Source organism: Ruditapes philippinarum, unplaced genomic scaffold, assembly GCF_026571515.1.
Source record: "Ruditapes philippinarum isolate M1 unplaced genomic scaffold, ASM2657151v2 ctg2084_1_1_1_1, whole genome shotgun sequence".
NCBI classification, from domain to species: domain Eukaryota; kingdom Metazoa; phylum Mollusca; class Bivalvia; order Venerida; family Veneridae; genus Ruditapes; species Ruditapes philippinarum.
This window is the reverse complement of record NW_026866378.1, coordinates 1-16,493: the sequence shown is the minus strand read 5'-3', so window position 1 is coordinate 16,493 and position 16,493 is coordinate 1. Positions and strand designations below refer to the sequence as shown.

The window sequence follows — 16,493 nt, the reverse complement described above, 5'->3', positions numbered from 1 at the left end:
TGCATATAGGGAAAATCAATGACCCCCTGGGGCAGGGCCAATTTTGACCCCAGGGCTTTTATTTGAACAAACTTGGTAGACACTCACTAGAAGATAATTCATGCTATATTTCTTAGCTCTAGGTCTTTGGGTTCTTTAAAAGAAGATTTTTTAAGTTTTTACTATATGCATATAGGGAAAATCAATGACTCCCTGGGGCGGGGCCAATTTTGACCCCATGGCTTTTATTTGAACAAACTTGGTAGACACTCACTAGAAGATATTTCATGCCAAATATCTAATATCTAGCTCTTTGGGTTTTTTAGAAGAAGATATTTAAAGTTTTTTTCTTTTGGTTGCCATGGCAACCAGAGTTCTGCATGGAATTAAATTCTTTGAATAATTTTTAAAGGTGACCACCAAAGGAACATTCCTGTGAAGTTTGGATGAATTTGGCTTAGTGGTTTATGAGGAGATGTCATTTAAAGTAAAAGTTTATGGACGCCGGACGGACGCCGGACGAAAAGCGATCACAAAAGCTCACCCTGTCACTTTGTGACAGGTGAGCTAAAAATAACTTAAATATATATAGCCAATTAGCATGAAGAAAACGCAACCATGGAATAGTCTATGTATTATTGTGACAAGACAAAATGGTTGTCAACCATGCTACATGGTATGACACCTCAGGCAGTCAGTCCCCTTGATCAACATGTCACCTCTTTATACCATCTAGATATACGATGATCAAGTTTATATTTATGAATAAAGAAGTTGTTAAGGGTCAGGTGACACAGGTCTCCAACTATGGCTTTTAACATTGAAGAAATTATACATTTCTCCACTACCGTTTATGACAAAAAGGGCAGCTGATATTCAGAAAGGAAGTATATAGCAGTTCAAGAGAAGCACTTCAAAAGAATAAATGTCATAACTTAACGAAAATTAAAGAATAAGTTATGACATTGTTGCCTTGAACCTTCTAAAGACATTTTTTAATTAAAAATTTAAAAAAAAATGACTTTATCATGTAAGAAATTACAAAAGTATATAACCAGTATACAACACATACTGTTTTTCTCCGGACAGGCACAAAGTTATGAAAGAAAAAAAAGGTTAAAGAAAAAAATAGAAAAGAAAAAACATTGATAAAACAAAATTTAAAATAGCATACATTGCTATCTCCAGATCTCCACTTCATTTGAACTAGCACTACTCACAAAGATATATCTTTTCAAAGTTAAAACATTAATTTATGGTCTATTGTGTATGCAGCTTCAAGCTTATTCCAACAAATCTCATGTCTCCTTTCCAAGAACTAACCAGTGCTGGTTAATCAACCAGGAAATCAGGTTGTTACCTCAGTTGGGCTCGAAACCCATGATCCCTGGGTTGGAGGCAAATGCTTTAACCACTTGGCCATCACTCCCAATTCCTTTCCCTGAATAAACAGACTCGTGAATCACATGAATTAGATATATCACCAAGACCTGATCGTGTTCATAGTTAACCCATACTCTGCCAACACTATGTAAACAGACTTGTTTAGAATTTCAATTTCAAATGAAATTGTTCTTTATCTAATTTTAAGGATCTTATGTCAAGATTTGTGTTTTTACACTGCCAGCAATAATTAAATGGTTGGTCAAACTCAAGGATGTGCAGCCTGGTGCCTCAAGTTATATTGGTGGCATAAGCCATGCCTTGTTTTACACAAGTTGGGATAAATCATGGACACAAATCCCTGTACAATAAACCTTGCCCAAGAATCCAAGTAACTATAAAGGAAAATTGGAAGTTACTTTCCCTCTAAAACTAATAAATGCATAGATACTCAATTCAATTGCTTATCTTTTTGAATACTTAAGCAAAAATATGTTTCACTTAAAAATAAGTGATTATTTTTTCTAAAGTGACACACAAGTCTATGTTATGCATATACAGTCACAAAAGATCACTTTGTAATTTTTCTGTGAAAAAAAAGAAAAAAAGTCAACCATAAAAATACACATCTCCCTGATTTACTGGTAAACTAGTTCAAACATATTTTCTTCAATTTTCATAATATTGGTGTGCTTTATTTCTGTTTCTGTACACTAATCACATAGTTCTATTTCGCTAATCGAACTTTACATAATTCTTTTTTGGTTTGTTTGATTATAAATTTTGTAGGTATGAGCTCAAGTTCCACATTGTTGACCAGGTCTCATACATTGGATGATGGAACACTGTCAAAGAAACTTTCTTTTCCAAGTTGATTCTGAAACAGAGGAATTAAAAATCAAGTTTAAATATGAATAAAATAACATTCATTAAAAAAAAAAATCTTTTTGAAACAATAACAAAAAGTTCTGCTTTTTTCTTAACTTCTTCAGCAATGGTATCACTTGATAAAATATATAATTACAAAATACACATAGAGATGAATTTGCTTTGAAAATAATACTTTTATTCAACAATTTAGAACCATTTTTAGATTTCATAACTACATGCAAATAAATTAATTTCATTTTTTTCATGTTCCACAACATTGACACATTATCAAATATATCTAAAATAAAATAAATTTTACAGTGATCACACATTGTGAATATATAACTCTAAATGAATAGATTCGAGAGTGTTTCAATACATTTATAGCTTCCAACACAATCGAACTAAAATAAATTTGTATAAACTAAACTAAATGAATTATGACAGTATAGCAATATTTATCTTGATTTCTTTTTTTTGTCTTCAATGCAGCAGGTGTGATAAAATGGCTTTTCAAACTGGCATTCAGTGCAAAAAGGTCATGGGATCGGCAAAACACAGCTTACATGCAAGCCTGCTATGGTAATATAGCTTCATACAATATTAAAATTGGCATAATTAATGATGCATATCAGCCCTTAAATTGTTGCTTTAAAAATATATAAAAAATATTATATTCCATGTACTTAAAATTAGTATCAAATGCTGCATGTGTCCTTATTGATATCTATATCTAAATCATTAAAAATTACAAGATTTAACGATACAGAAGTGCAAAGATTAAAGGTCCTGGGTGGAGAATGTTTTGAAAATCACTTTATTTTGATACATTTGATAATTAAATAAACAAGAGCTGTCAGAAGGACAGCGCGCTCGACTTTTTTAGTGCTTGCCTATAAAACAAAACTTTGACAGTTAAGGGCACACAAGACTTTAACTAGGAATTTCTAAGTACAAATCAAGAAACATTTTCACAGAGTTATCTTCTCTTGCTTACAGATAGGTCTCATGATGGCACATAAGAACTCCAACTTCCAAAGTAATATCTCAAATGGTTAGGTCAACAAGTGGACAAGAATGAAAATTTTAACTGAGTTTCTAAGTCAAAAAGGGCCATAATTCAAATAAAATCCTTAACAGAATTACCTTCTCCTGCCCATGTTTGGGACCATGATGGTAAACAAGTATTCCAACTTTCAATTTAATATCTCAACCAGTTCAGTCAAAAAGTTGACTGGTACAAAAAACTTAACCAAGATTCTAAGTCGATAAAAGGCCTTAATTTTTAAAACAAATCCCTGACAGAAGTTACCTTCTCTTGCGTACAGATGGGGGTAATGATGTGAAATAGCATTAAAAGTTTCAAAGCAATATCTCAAAGGGTTAAGGCAATAAGTGGATTTTACCCATATTCAATGTATTTTCTAAGTCAAAAAGGGGCATAATTCTGTCAAAAACCTTGACAGAGTTATGTCCTCTTGTCTGTTGATGAAGGTCGTGATGGTAAACAAGTATGGTCAGTTTCAAAGCAATACCTCCAATGGTTTTGAAATAAAGTGAGGTGGTACAAAAAACTTAACCAAGCTCAATACACTTTCTAAGTCAAAAAAGGGCCATAATTCTGTCAAAAACCTTGACAGAGTTATGTACTCTTGTCTGTAGATGGAGGTTATGATGGTGAACAAGTATGGTAAGTTTCAAAGCCATACTTGTAATACTTCTGAAATAAAGTGGGGTGGTACGAAAAACTTAACCAAGGTGTGACGCCAACGCCGACGCTAACGCTAACGCCGACGCCGACGCCGACGCCGACGCCGGGGCGAGTAGGATAGCTCCCCTTTTCATAGAAAAGTCGAGCTAAAAAGAAGGAAAAAAGGTCATATCTAACATGCAGGGGTCGTAAAAAGACACATGCAGTGCAGGTGACATCAATAAGGACTCATTCAGCTTTAGGCAATCTGTATTAATAATTTATAATGTTAAAATGCATTTAAAACTCACAACATAAAGTATCAAAGTATCTATCCTACATAGTTTTTTTTTTAACCCTAATTGACAAATCCATTGCTAATATTATGTTCTAAAATAGCTCCCTGAACCAAGGCATTTTTATTTTAAATCATCTTGAATATGGTGTGTTACTAATTAAAACAACTGATTTCACAATAATTATGTACACATTGTATTCACAGATCTTGCCGGCTAAGACTAATGTGAAGGACATACAGTATTGTCTCCTGGCTCAGCTCAGAGGCGTCAAGATTTGTAATCTATTGGTTCCTGGTTCGATTCTGGGGCGAGGTGAAAGCTTCTAAGTGACACTGACCAATGGTCATTTGTCTTTCATGGCCAATTCAAAAATCATTTGGGAGTGATAGTTGGACTGGTCACTTCTGAAGAAATTGGTCATTACTGATTAGTTATCCAGGACAGCCGGTAAGGTTGACCGAGTGCTAGAGTAAAAACCACACAAACAAACAAAACCTTGTTGAAGGATCTTTCTATTTGCTTATTAGTAATAAAATACAGACAATAGATTCACAAAGTTTTAGAAGTAAAAATAAACCTTTCCCCTAAAAAAAGTAATAATTTTACACTTATATACTTCTAACATAAATAAAATGGAAAAGTTAATAATATCAACAACTGAATTCCCCTCTTAAAAGACATAGAATAAGCCTTTTTACCTTCCCTGATAAAAAGTTATGTCTATAAAACCATCTTTCTATATCAATAAAATCACCTATTTATGTCAATAAAGGCTCTTATTTATGTCAATAAAAACACCTATTTATGTCATTAAAACGGTTTAAACCTCCTAGTTATATCAATAAAACCACCTATTTATGTCAATAAAGCTTTCTAGTTATATCAATAAAACCACCTATTTATGTCAATTAAACCATCTATTATTATTTAGGGAAAAAGAGAAAGAAATTGCTACTAACCTATGTTACATGTTATGCTATATGTAACTAGCATTAAAAGACATACATACATATGTGTAACTTTACACAGAGAATTATTGATTTCCGTGAAAGAAGTATGACAAGGAAAGGGTTGTTACAAAAGAAAGTATAATTTTCTTACTGAAAGATCCATGACAGATGTATTAAATTTTTCGGAAGCCTAACCAATGTTAAAGTTTGTCTAGTTTAGTTTTAAGTCACACAAAACACAAACACAAGTGTCATTTGGTTATGTTAAAGGTTTTGTTTATAAAAGACTATCCCATCTACAGGGCTGAGAAAGTCATTTTAGATCAAAGACAGGCTCTTGCTAGTATACTAGTAGATGTAATTAAAATAGAAAGAAGGGTTGGTATGGTAACGATTTAGTTATTTTGTTTCTCTTAATATGGAAATTATTTGGTGTTTTAACTGACTATGGCAAGTGTCTTGGTAAAGATAACAAGTTACACATTCTGCTAAATGGACTGGTCACCTACATGTAGGAATTCACAGTCCCTACTGGGATCTGTATCCACAGAGGTGAGGTTCACGAGATTAAAAATTAGCCGCCATAACCATTAAGCTAGAGTATTACCCCCTACTGGCTAAATAACTACATTTAAATTCTAACAAATTTATTATAATCAGAGAATTTCAAACCCATTCTTGATAATTTAACTGCTTTAAGCCAGTAATAAATCAATAATTGTTCAGCCATGGCAAGAAAGAAAATAAAAATATATGGGCAAAAAATATATAGGCATACTATATTGTGCAATGAAAAATTAAAAGCAACTGCCAATGGAATTATTCATATAAAAAAATCTCCCACGTTTAAGACAAACTAATTGTGCAGGAACCAGAATTATAAATACACATATATAATCATATAAGCATAACCTTTGCATAATCTTTACAGATTTCTTTTATAGGCATTAAAATATGCTGGTGGTTAATCCTGACCAAACAATTAGAGATAAAAGAAAAGAGAGAAGAGCAAATAAAAACAGGTGTTATGATGTGGGATATATAATCACATTTTTGTTTTGTTTCTAAAATCAAACAGATTCTCCTGTGTCCATGTCTTCTACCAGAGTCTGCAGAATAAAATTGATGTAATCATAAACTTACTGTTAGGGCACAATGTCATACTTTTACCACATTGTATTTTATGCCTTAGGTTGGTTTTATAATTATAATACGTCACTTTTCATTGGATAATCGTGACGTTTATATAGTTTTATTTCCACGGTTGCTGTCAATTTTCTAAGAAATCTCTTTTTTTTCTCAAAAAAGGATGTTTGCGGTATTATAAATTCATTATTAATATTCCTGACAGGTTATATGACCATATATAAACGTTTGTTTGCAATATAACCCTCGCCTAGTGGCTCGGATTATATTTCCAAACAAGAGGGCCTGTGTATGATGATGGCCCTGAGGTCGCTCACCTGTATATAGGCCCCCCCCCAACCCCCACCCCTCCCCAAACGTTGCAGGGCCAATTTAACCAAAGGGCTTTTATTTGCACAAACTTGGTAGACACCCATAAGAAGATGATTCATGCTAAACATCTAAGCTCTAGCTCATTGGGCTATTTAAAAGAAGATTTTTTTTAAAGTTTTTACTATACACATAGTTAAAAAAAATGACACCCCTGGGGCCGGGCCAGTTATGACCCCAGGGTTTTTATTTGAACAAACTTTGTAGACACTTACTAGAATATGTTTCATGCTTAATATCTAAACTCTAGCTATTTGGGTTTTTTTTAAAGAAGATTTTAAGTTTTTGCTATACACATATAAGGAAAATCAATGACCCCGGGGCGGGGCCAATTTTGACCCCATGTCTTTTATTTGAACAAACTTTGTAGACACTCACTAAAAGATGTTTCATGCTTAATATCTTAACTCTAGCTATTTGGGTTTTTTCAAAAAAGATTTTTTAAGTTTTTGCTATACACATACAAGGAAAATCAATGACCCCCGGGGCGGGGCCAATTTGGACCCCAGGGCTTTTATTTGAACAAACTTGGTAGACACCTATTAGAACATGATTGATGCTAAATATCTTAACCATAGCTCTTTGAGTTCTTTAAAAAAGATTTTTTAAGTTTTTACTATATGCATATATAGGGAAAATCAATGACCCCCCGGGGTGGGGTCAATTTTGACCCCAGGGCTTTTATTTGAACAAACTTGGTAGACATCTATTAGAACATGTTTCATGCTAAATATCTTAGCTCTAACTCTTTTGGTTCTTTAAAAGAAGATTTTTTAAGTTTTTACTATATGCATATAGGGAAAATCAATGCCCCCCCTGGGGCGTGGGCCAATTTTGATTCCAGGGCTTTTCTTTGAACAAACTTGGTAGACACCTATTAGAACATGTTTGATGCTCAATATCTTATCCATAGCTCTTTGAGTTCTTTAAAAGAAGATTTTTTAAGTTTTTACTATATGCATATAGGGAAAATCAATGACCCCTTGGGGCGGGGCCAATTTTGACCCCAGGGCTTTTATTTGAACAAACTTGGTAGACACTCACTAGAAGATGTTTCATGCCAAATATCTAAGCTCTAGCTCTAATGGTTTTTTAAAAGAAGATATTTAAAGTTTTTTCTTTTGGTTGCCATGGCAACCAGAGTTCTGCATGGAATTAAATTCTTTGAACAATTTTTAAAGGTGACCACCAAAGGAACATTCCTGTGAAGTTTGGATGAAATTGGCTTAGTGATTTATGAGGAGATGTCATTTAAAGTTTACGGACGCTAAAAAAATTCATATAGGGCCATATAACCTGTCAAAAATCTTTATGACTAATAATACACCACAATTTAGATATTGTAGAGCACTAATGAAGAGAAAATTCCAGATATGTACAATTTTCACAATCAAGCCCTAAAGTTCACACTCATATCCCAAAGTTTACACTCCCTGGCTTAAATGTTCCTTTCATCTTATATGCAAGTAAAGTGGAATACCAATCATTTCAATAACTTAAATGCATGCTTTTGAGTGTTTTTATGTTGTTTCAGTCAAAAATGACATATTCATATATTGACATACATGCTATATTTAAATCAAATCAGCCCACAGTTCTGCCTGTAATAAATGACAATAAAGATCAACAAGATCGCCCTATGAACAATATATAACCTATTAACTCTTTTATACCACTGTAAAGAAGTAATTTCAAATTATATTTTGCACAAAATGCTGTTAGTTCTAGTATGTGTAAACATTCTAATGATGTGAAATTAACAAAGAATCTAATACTTTAAAATGTGATGAATTTTGCTTAATTTTGCCATAAAAATCAGAGAAATTATGCATTTGCTTTGATAATGGTCTGTTATGTAAAAGAAAATGGCCAATTCATTATTTTCAATTTTGAAATACAATAACAGTTCACTTGGAAAATAACCATGAATTTTAACACGCTAGTAATTTCAGCAAATAACCATGAATTTGACCATGGATTTTATGTGATTGCTAAGGTTATTGGAAATAACCATGGAATCTAACATAATTAATTCTGCCAAAAAACCATGGGTTTTAGCAACACTTAGTCTAATAGATTGAGCCAATAACCGAATGTAAATTTAGCCAATAATTAGCAATTTCATGTGAGTGTAAATTAAGCCAAAAATTATGGATTTTTTTGAAACATGATCCAGTCAAATTTACAATGATTCAAGATGACATGTAACAACTAAACATGAATTTTGAGATGACAATAAAGTCAACCAGATGAAATTGATCTTAACATCTAGATCTAACAACAATTTGAAAGTAAAATTCCAGAATTATGATGACTTTGAATTCTAAAGTATAACATAACAAACTAAATTTAGCGTAGCCAAATAAATGATCGCAACTTATCTAATATGACATAAATTCGAACTGAATATAAATAAATAAATATAATGATTATATACATGTATATTATCAGAAACGTATTTGATCTTTCATTCAATTTTTCTGAACTCTTCAAAATTTCAAAATATAATTTTAATGTCTCTATATTATTGTTACCTTTTTAATTAAAGAAATATTTCAAATCCTCACCCTGAAATTGTGAAATGGACTTGCCTCACTTTGAATTTGGAACAGTCCATTATTTAATACTAGAGCAGCTAATAGTATAGAGCCTCTGGTGTGACTTAACCCATAACCTGCCGAATTTCATAAATGGACTTGTCCAGGGTCGAGGTTATAAAGATTTTTTCTACACTCAAATCTCAAGTATTTAATTGGTCAGAAAACCAAGGCCGATGTTATAAAGAAATACTTGGAATCTCAGGTATTTGAATGGTCAAAAACTGGCACAGAATGTGAACTGACCGAAGAAAATTCCTGTGATTCAAGCTTGATGTCAGGAAAAGGTTTTATAACCTTGGGACAAGCTCTAAATGTACACTGACAAATGAAAATGCTGAAATTTGAGACTAAATCCTGGAAAAAAAAGGATTTATAACCATGAAGGATGTTCTTGAACTGTCCATTATCAATTTGGAGATGTCAAGATGAAAATCTTCCGTTCATCAGACAACACTACAGAGTTTAGTCAGACTACACGGATGCGCAGGCTAGCCGAACTCTGCTTCAGGAGGTCATGGATTAATGGACAGGCATGCTGATCTTGCTCTCTATACTGATTGCTGGATCTTTCTCCCATCCCGTTTATATAAAGTTAAGTGCTGTGCTCTTTGAGAAATAAAATTTACAATGCCATCTAATTACAATACAGTTTTACAAACTTTTTTTTAGAATGATGAAAAAAATATCCCATGCTAAATAATAAATTACATTCGAATAATCTACGCAAATACTGGACTATTTGAGCCGTGTCACAACAAAACCAACATAATGGGTTTGCAACCAGCATGGATCCAGACCAGCCTGTGCATCCGCGTAGTCTGATCAGGATCCATGCTGTTCCCTTACAAACCCTATTACAAGTAGAGAAACTGATAGCGAATAGCATGGATCCTGATCAGACTGCGGGGATTATGTTGGTTTTGTCGTGACGCGGCTCATTTAAACATTTCACGATTTCTGGACCACATTTAAACAAAGCCTTTTACAAATTTTAGGCATAAACAAGATTCTCATTCTGCTTTATCCATTTAAATTTCATATTCTCCAATAAATTCTAAAACTCAATAAATACAAAATGCAATTGTAAATTTAAACAAAATACAAGCTGATTTTGAATGGAAATTCCACATTTTGAATAATGAACCCAAAACTAACAGCATGGTCAAAACCTCAAGCCTAACAGTCTGAACTCAAACAGTAGTCATCCAAAGTGTTGACTTATATAAAGAACAAACTGTATTCATAATCATAGTAAATTAATCAATTAATTAATCAATTAATTATTATAAGTCATCTAGAATTCCGACTTATGTAAAGGACAGTCATACACTATATTCATAATCATAGTTAATCAATTAATTAATTAATCAATTAATTATTCTAAGTCATCCAAAATTTGATTATTCTCTTTACCTAAATACAGTCTGAATTCAAATGTAACAATGTTTAAATGTGGTCCGCTCTTTATCCCTTAGCCTGCCGAATTTGTGTAATGGATCATCCCAGCTTTGAATTTGGAACAGTCCATATTCAAAGTTTAAGGGATTTCAATATAAAATACAAAAATAAAGCTACCAACAGTGTAGAGCCTGGTCAGACTGCACGGATGTTCAGGCTGGCCTGGCGCTATAATGATGGCAAAGGCTGACTATTTTTTTGTTCCAGCAGGTGGAGGGATATATCTGACAATACTGTGCTAGGAAAGGAATGAATCGTCTTACTGTTAGAGTTGAAATTTCTTTAGAGTATGCACCGATTTCTTTAGCTGCCTTGGCATCTTGCTGTAGATCACAGAGAGAGAGAGAAAAGAAAAACATAAACAAATAAAGCAAAATAATAAGAATATAATAACCACCATTTTGTAATATATGTAATTATATTGTGAAGCGCTATAGATAACAAAGCTACAAAATTCAAATTGAATAAAAACAAAATTCCATTCAAAAAGAAAAGAAGGGCTGTTCATCAGACAGGGTACTCAACTATTTTCACTGAATTTGCACTTATAGTATAGTATAGTATATATAGTGGTCAGTAACAACAAGTCTTAACAAGAGTAATAGGTGATCTAATGGTCCCTTGCCACACGGGAACAAACCCCGTCAGGAAACTTTACACTCATGGCTCAGAACAGGTAGGTTTCAGGAACGGATTCCAAAGTGTGTCTATAAGCTTAAAGCTTTCTACACAATCAAAATAAAATAAATTTTGTATTAACCAAAGTGATCAGTGATCACTCGTATGTGATCACTGATCACATGTGTTGCCTGATGATAGCCAATTACATGTTGTAGCTACTCTGTACACAAATCATTAACAGGCCAATTCAAGGGCCATAACTCATTCAAATGGAAAACCCATGTAATATGTGCAAGTATTTGAGCTACTGTTCAACCATGTAATTTCACTGAAATTGCATTAGTGGTATAAGATGAGTTGTCTGGACAAACTTTAAAAAACTTAAAAAAAAAAAAATTTAAAACACTGTAGCAGGCAACACAAAAGGACCTTGCGCTGTTAAAAAAAGTTGTGAAATGGATAAAGTTTTGCAAATTGTAAATAAGAATTTCATGTTTCAAAGAACTATCTAAAAGATTTCAGAGAACGAAGTTACAAAAAATATTGACAAACATTTTAAGCTGTATAGGAGATACAATTTTGTCAATCTTTAACTTGAGTATATACATGTATATAGTCTCTTGCCTATAAGGGTAAGTGGACGGTAATTGACAAGTCTTATAACTTTCAAAGCAAAAGCTGAAGGGCTCCTTAGTAAAAGTGGGGTGGCTGTGGTTTGCCAAACTTAACCAAGGTGTGACACTGGTGAGACCTGATGTAGAATATATATTTATAAAATATTCATATACATGTACTCTCCATATGCATATATATATGTGTATAAATTAATAAATGGGAAAGCCAATTAAAAGTAAATTACAATTATTCAATAATTTTCTGCATGTAATATGTTATAAACTATAACACTATGGAATACCTTTTATAAAATTAATACAACATGAAAAATATATCTAGGGGGTTGCTTAAAAAAAAAGGAAGAAGACTTTTCCTGTTGTCAGACCAAGTCCTTAAATCAAGAACACTACAGAATGGATTTAACTCAATACAGGATTGGAGCAGTATCTCTAGACTCTTGCAGAAATCATGATAACAAAATAGATAAATATTTTTTTTTTTTTTTTTTTGCCGATTCTTACATTTTTTATTCAGCATCGTATATAAATTGGTTTGAAGAGATGAATTAAGACAGGGTTCATACAGATCTCCAATGCCAAAATTCAAGGACTTTTTAAGCACTATTTAAGCATGTTTTCCCATTTTTCAAGCACATTTGTTGCACATATACCGACACAATTTTCAATCGAAGATGGGTAGTTTATTTGCCATTTTTTGTTGAATACACATTTTCTGACCACAATTTTAAGGAATTTATAGAAGAACAAGAAAGGGTCATCAAATACAGATAAGTTCAAAACAACTGCAATTTGCCCACTTACTGTTACCTTGAGTAAACATTTTATTGATTTTGATACTAAATTGGATCATTTTCTTTTTACTTTGTTATTTTTTATCGAAACTATGTTATTCTGTGTTTCAAATTTTCAAGCACATTTTCAGCATATTTAAGCACTTTTTAAGCACTTTTCAAGAGAGTAATCAAATTCAAGGACTTTTAAGCACTTTTTTTCATTTTTAAGCACTTTTTAAGAAAGGGACTCAAATTTAAGCACTTTTTAAGACTGTACGAACCCTGTAAGATATTTTAAAGTTTATTCCGTTGCGTGAAAAAGCGAGATTTTAGCATTAAATCATTCAAGCCCCTTGTCCGATATATACCGGAATACGTAATCACCATATTTAGTGTGATGCTCCAATCCTTTTTTTAGTCTCGTACCTATTAAGTATTAATATTATAAAATGTGTTTAAAACATAATGTATTTCATAATTAATGCTTATTTCCAATATAGAATTTCTATTCACTGCCATTATAACTTTAAACAGTAAAGTCAATCAACATAGAAAAACAATTTTATTTCATTACTGTATTTATTTAACCACATATATTCACTAATATAGGCATGAATTATTATACCAGTGACCTACAAACACATTGACCTAAAAACACAGATCTAAACAAAAGACGCCACATGCTATAAAATAAATATATTCACAAAATGGTGGTTTAAGCAAAAATAAAAAGTTACAACAAAACTTTATGTAAAAACAACAACATATATTATAATATAGACAAAGTTTTGGTAATTTCCAAATATCTTTCTCTGTCATATTTCTACATTGAAATGAATAAGATTCAGTATTAAAAAGAATATGTAGTGTGGAAATAGGGCAAACTAATTAAATAATCTACATTGTTTTTAGAGAATTAAATAAATGACAAAACATAAATTGAAAAATAAAGAAACAACAACATGGGGGTTTACTATATAATATCTATAACATAATTTCTCGTCAAAAAACATAATACACTTAGATGTACATTTAATTTAATTTAGCGAAATTTCAACATATTTATATAAGCTTAACTATTAAGAAATCTTGAAGCTTATTCTACAACACTCTCTCTGCTTCCTGGAGCTAACCAGTACTGGTTTCATCTGAGGAAACATGGTCGTGACCACAGTAGGGTTTGAACCCATGATCCCTGGGCCTAGAGGCAGACACCTTAATTATTAGAAAGAACTTTGTTTTTGGTTTTTTTACAAACATACTGAAACTATTTCATTTTTTTTAATAGTCATGTTTTTTATATTTTCACTTTTTCTTCATTCAGTATGACATTTTAAATTTTCATCACAGAAAAGATATTCTATAATTATTATCACTCCAAATGAATGAATTTTTACCTAGCACACACTTTCACTGGAATGAACTCTCTGGGAAATGTCAAAAACCAATTCAAATCATGCAAGCTGTCCATTGAAAAGCAGGGTTTCAGTAACCAGTTTATAAACAAGAGCTTTTATGATTAGTCGATTTCAAATCTGTTTCTGGCAATTAAACCAATCAGATTAACTCAGTTTTAGACTGGTTCCAAATGCAAAATTCAGAACATATCTTCACAAAGGCAAACATTTGGCAGATTTTTTTTTTTTAATTTAAAAAACTTAAAAAGCAAAATATACTGCAAACTCAAAAATACCACACAACACAGAAAAGCTTAAGATTTAAGAAATAAGCTATAAACTTTTTAAACAAGTACACAACACCAAAAATATCAGGCCATGTCAAGTCATGGGTTTTAATTGTTTTCTTTTTCTTTTTCCTAATAAAATTGTCTAGAAAAATTTCATGAACAAATTATCACAGATTATTTCAATAGTACAATTCATTTTTACCATCTAAAACTGAACCTATCCAATGCAAGGAGTTGTAAAAAAAATACAAATGGCCGTTCAGATTAGGTTGATTTTTAAACAGTCAGAAATTCAAAAGGTGACAAAACTTTACAGAAATTACTTACACCTATTGTGCCTTATACCTGTTTATGATGACTGGATGTCAGAAAATCAATATTTTTTTGTGTTTTTTTTTTTCCATTTCTTTTCTTTTCTCTTTTAAAATGGATCAAAATAGTTCTTTTTTTCCTTTTTTTTGTTAAATGGATCAAAACAAAATTTAAATCATATAAAAGTCTACTGACCTCTTTCCCCTGATATTGTAAGGCACTTATTTTGAGTTTATCAAAGGGTAGAGCTAGATCTAGCGGACAAATGAAACCTTCGGCTTCCGTTTCCGACTTGCTTCGTTTGTGACCAAATAAACCAAATTTTCCTTTCTGAAAAGCACATGAAAAGCAGTAAATTCCTTTCTAAAGACAAAGCTGTGCTATAAAAATAAAGTAATAAATTTTAACATTTATTCTTATAATAACAAAGAAAAGTTACAAAATACTTGGTAAATTAAATATCATGCATCTTTACAAAAACCTATGAAAAACTAAACATCATGTCAAATGATACAACTGGGTATTGTAAGTTATGTTACTTCTTATATCTTCTTAAGGCCTTCCTTCCTATTTACAGCTTTGACAGCTTGCTCAATGACAAGGCCCTACACTACTCGTATGGACTGTAAATACCCATCAAACTTACTATTTACACATTAGATAACTTGAGCAGGGAATGGGATATACTGAACATTCAACTTGAAATCATGTTGAAGGGGAAACTTATCACACTACTGTCTGGCACTCGTTTTTTTTTTTTCATATTCTGCCAACATAATTTTAGTAATAGCCTTTACCAGTACGCTAACTAATGGCTTAAACAATGCAAATCAGGGATATAAGGAGTCATTTGGGGGTATTTGCAGTCTTAACGGCATTTACAGTCTATAAAGGGGCATTTTACTATCTTCAAAGTGGCATTTGCAGTCTTTTTAGGGGTCTTTAAGGTTTTCAGTCTTTTTAGGATCATCCAAAGGCTGAGGGGTATTTGAAGTCTTTTTGGAGATATTTCCCATCTTTGCAACTCAAGCAGTCTTTGAAGCAGCATTTGCAGTCATTTTCGGGAATTTGAAGACTTTTTCAGGGCAAATGCAGTCCTTATAGGAGTATCTGAAGTTTTCTTTTTAGGGACATTTGCAATCCAAGAGGCATTTGCAGTCTTTTTTAGAGGCAGTTGAATTTTTTTTAGAGGGGCATTTGAAGTCTTTTTAAGGGGCATTTGAAGTTTTTTTGGGGCATTTGCCGGCAGTTGAAGTTTTTTTGGGGCATTTGCTGTCTTTTCATAAGTATTTGCAGTCCTTGTAGGAGCATTTGAAGTTTTCAGTCTTTTTAGAGGCATTTGTAGTCTAAGAGGCATTTAAAGTCTTTTTATAGGGGCATCTGAAGAGAGCATGATAATGAAGGTTGACCACAAACTTATATGAAGTATATTAGTTTCTTTACTTGTTATAGGGTCTGTAAGCGAACAGCATGGATCCTGATCAGACTGCGCGGACGCGCAGGCTGGTCTGGATCCATGCTGGTCGCAAACCCATTATGTTGGTTTTGTCAAAACACGGCTCATATATTAACTCACCTTGACTTTAGCATTTGGCACAAGCGGTATGTATCCCGGGGAAGACTCTTGCTCCCGTTTCTTTATTTGTATTTCGTTGCCGACCAGCGACACAAAATGCGTGTTTAGATGGCCGTCTTAACAACGTCTTGTTTTGCGGAATAGA

General features: G+C 32.5%; 1 long non-coding RNA gene across 1 annotated transcript; it reads right to left on the bottom strand.

The window, feature by feature from the left end:
• Window positions 1-306: 306 nt before the first annotated feature.
• On the bottom strand, window positions 307-16,484 carry LOC132732329 (uncharacterized). Its single transcript, XR_009626012.1, has 5 exons — window positions 16,349-16,484; window positions 14,968-15,102; window positions 11,008-11,067; window positions 6,221-6,280; window positions 307-2,239 (listed from the first exon to the last, which is right to left on the bottom strand). It is a non-coding gene; the product is annotated as an uncharacterized LOC132732329 (long non-coding RNA).
• Window positions 16,485-16,493: the final 9 nt, after the last annotated feature.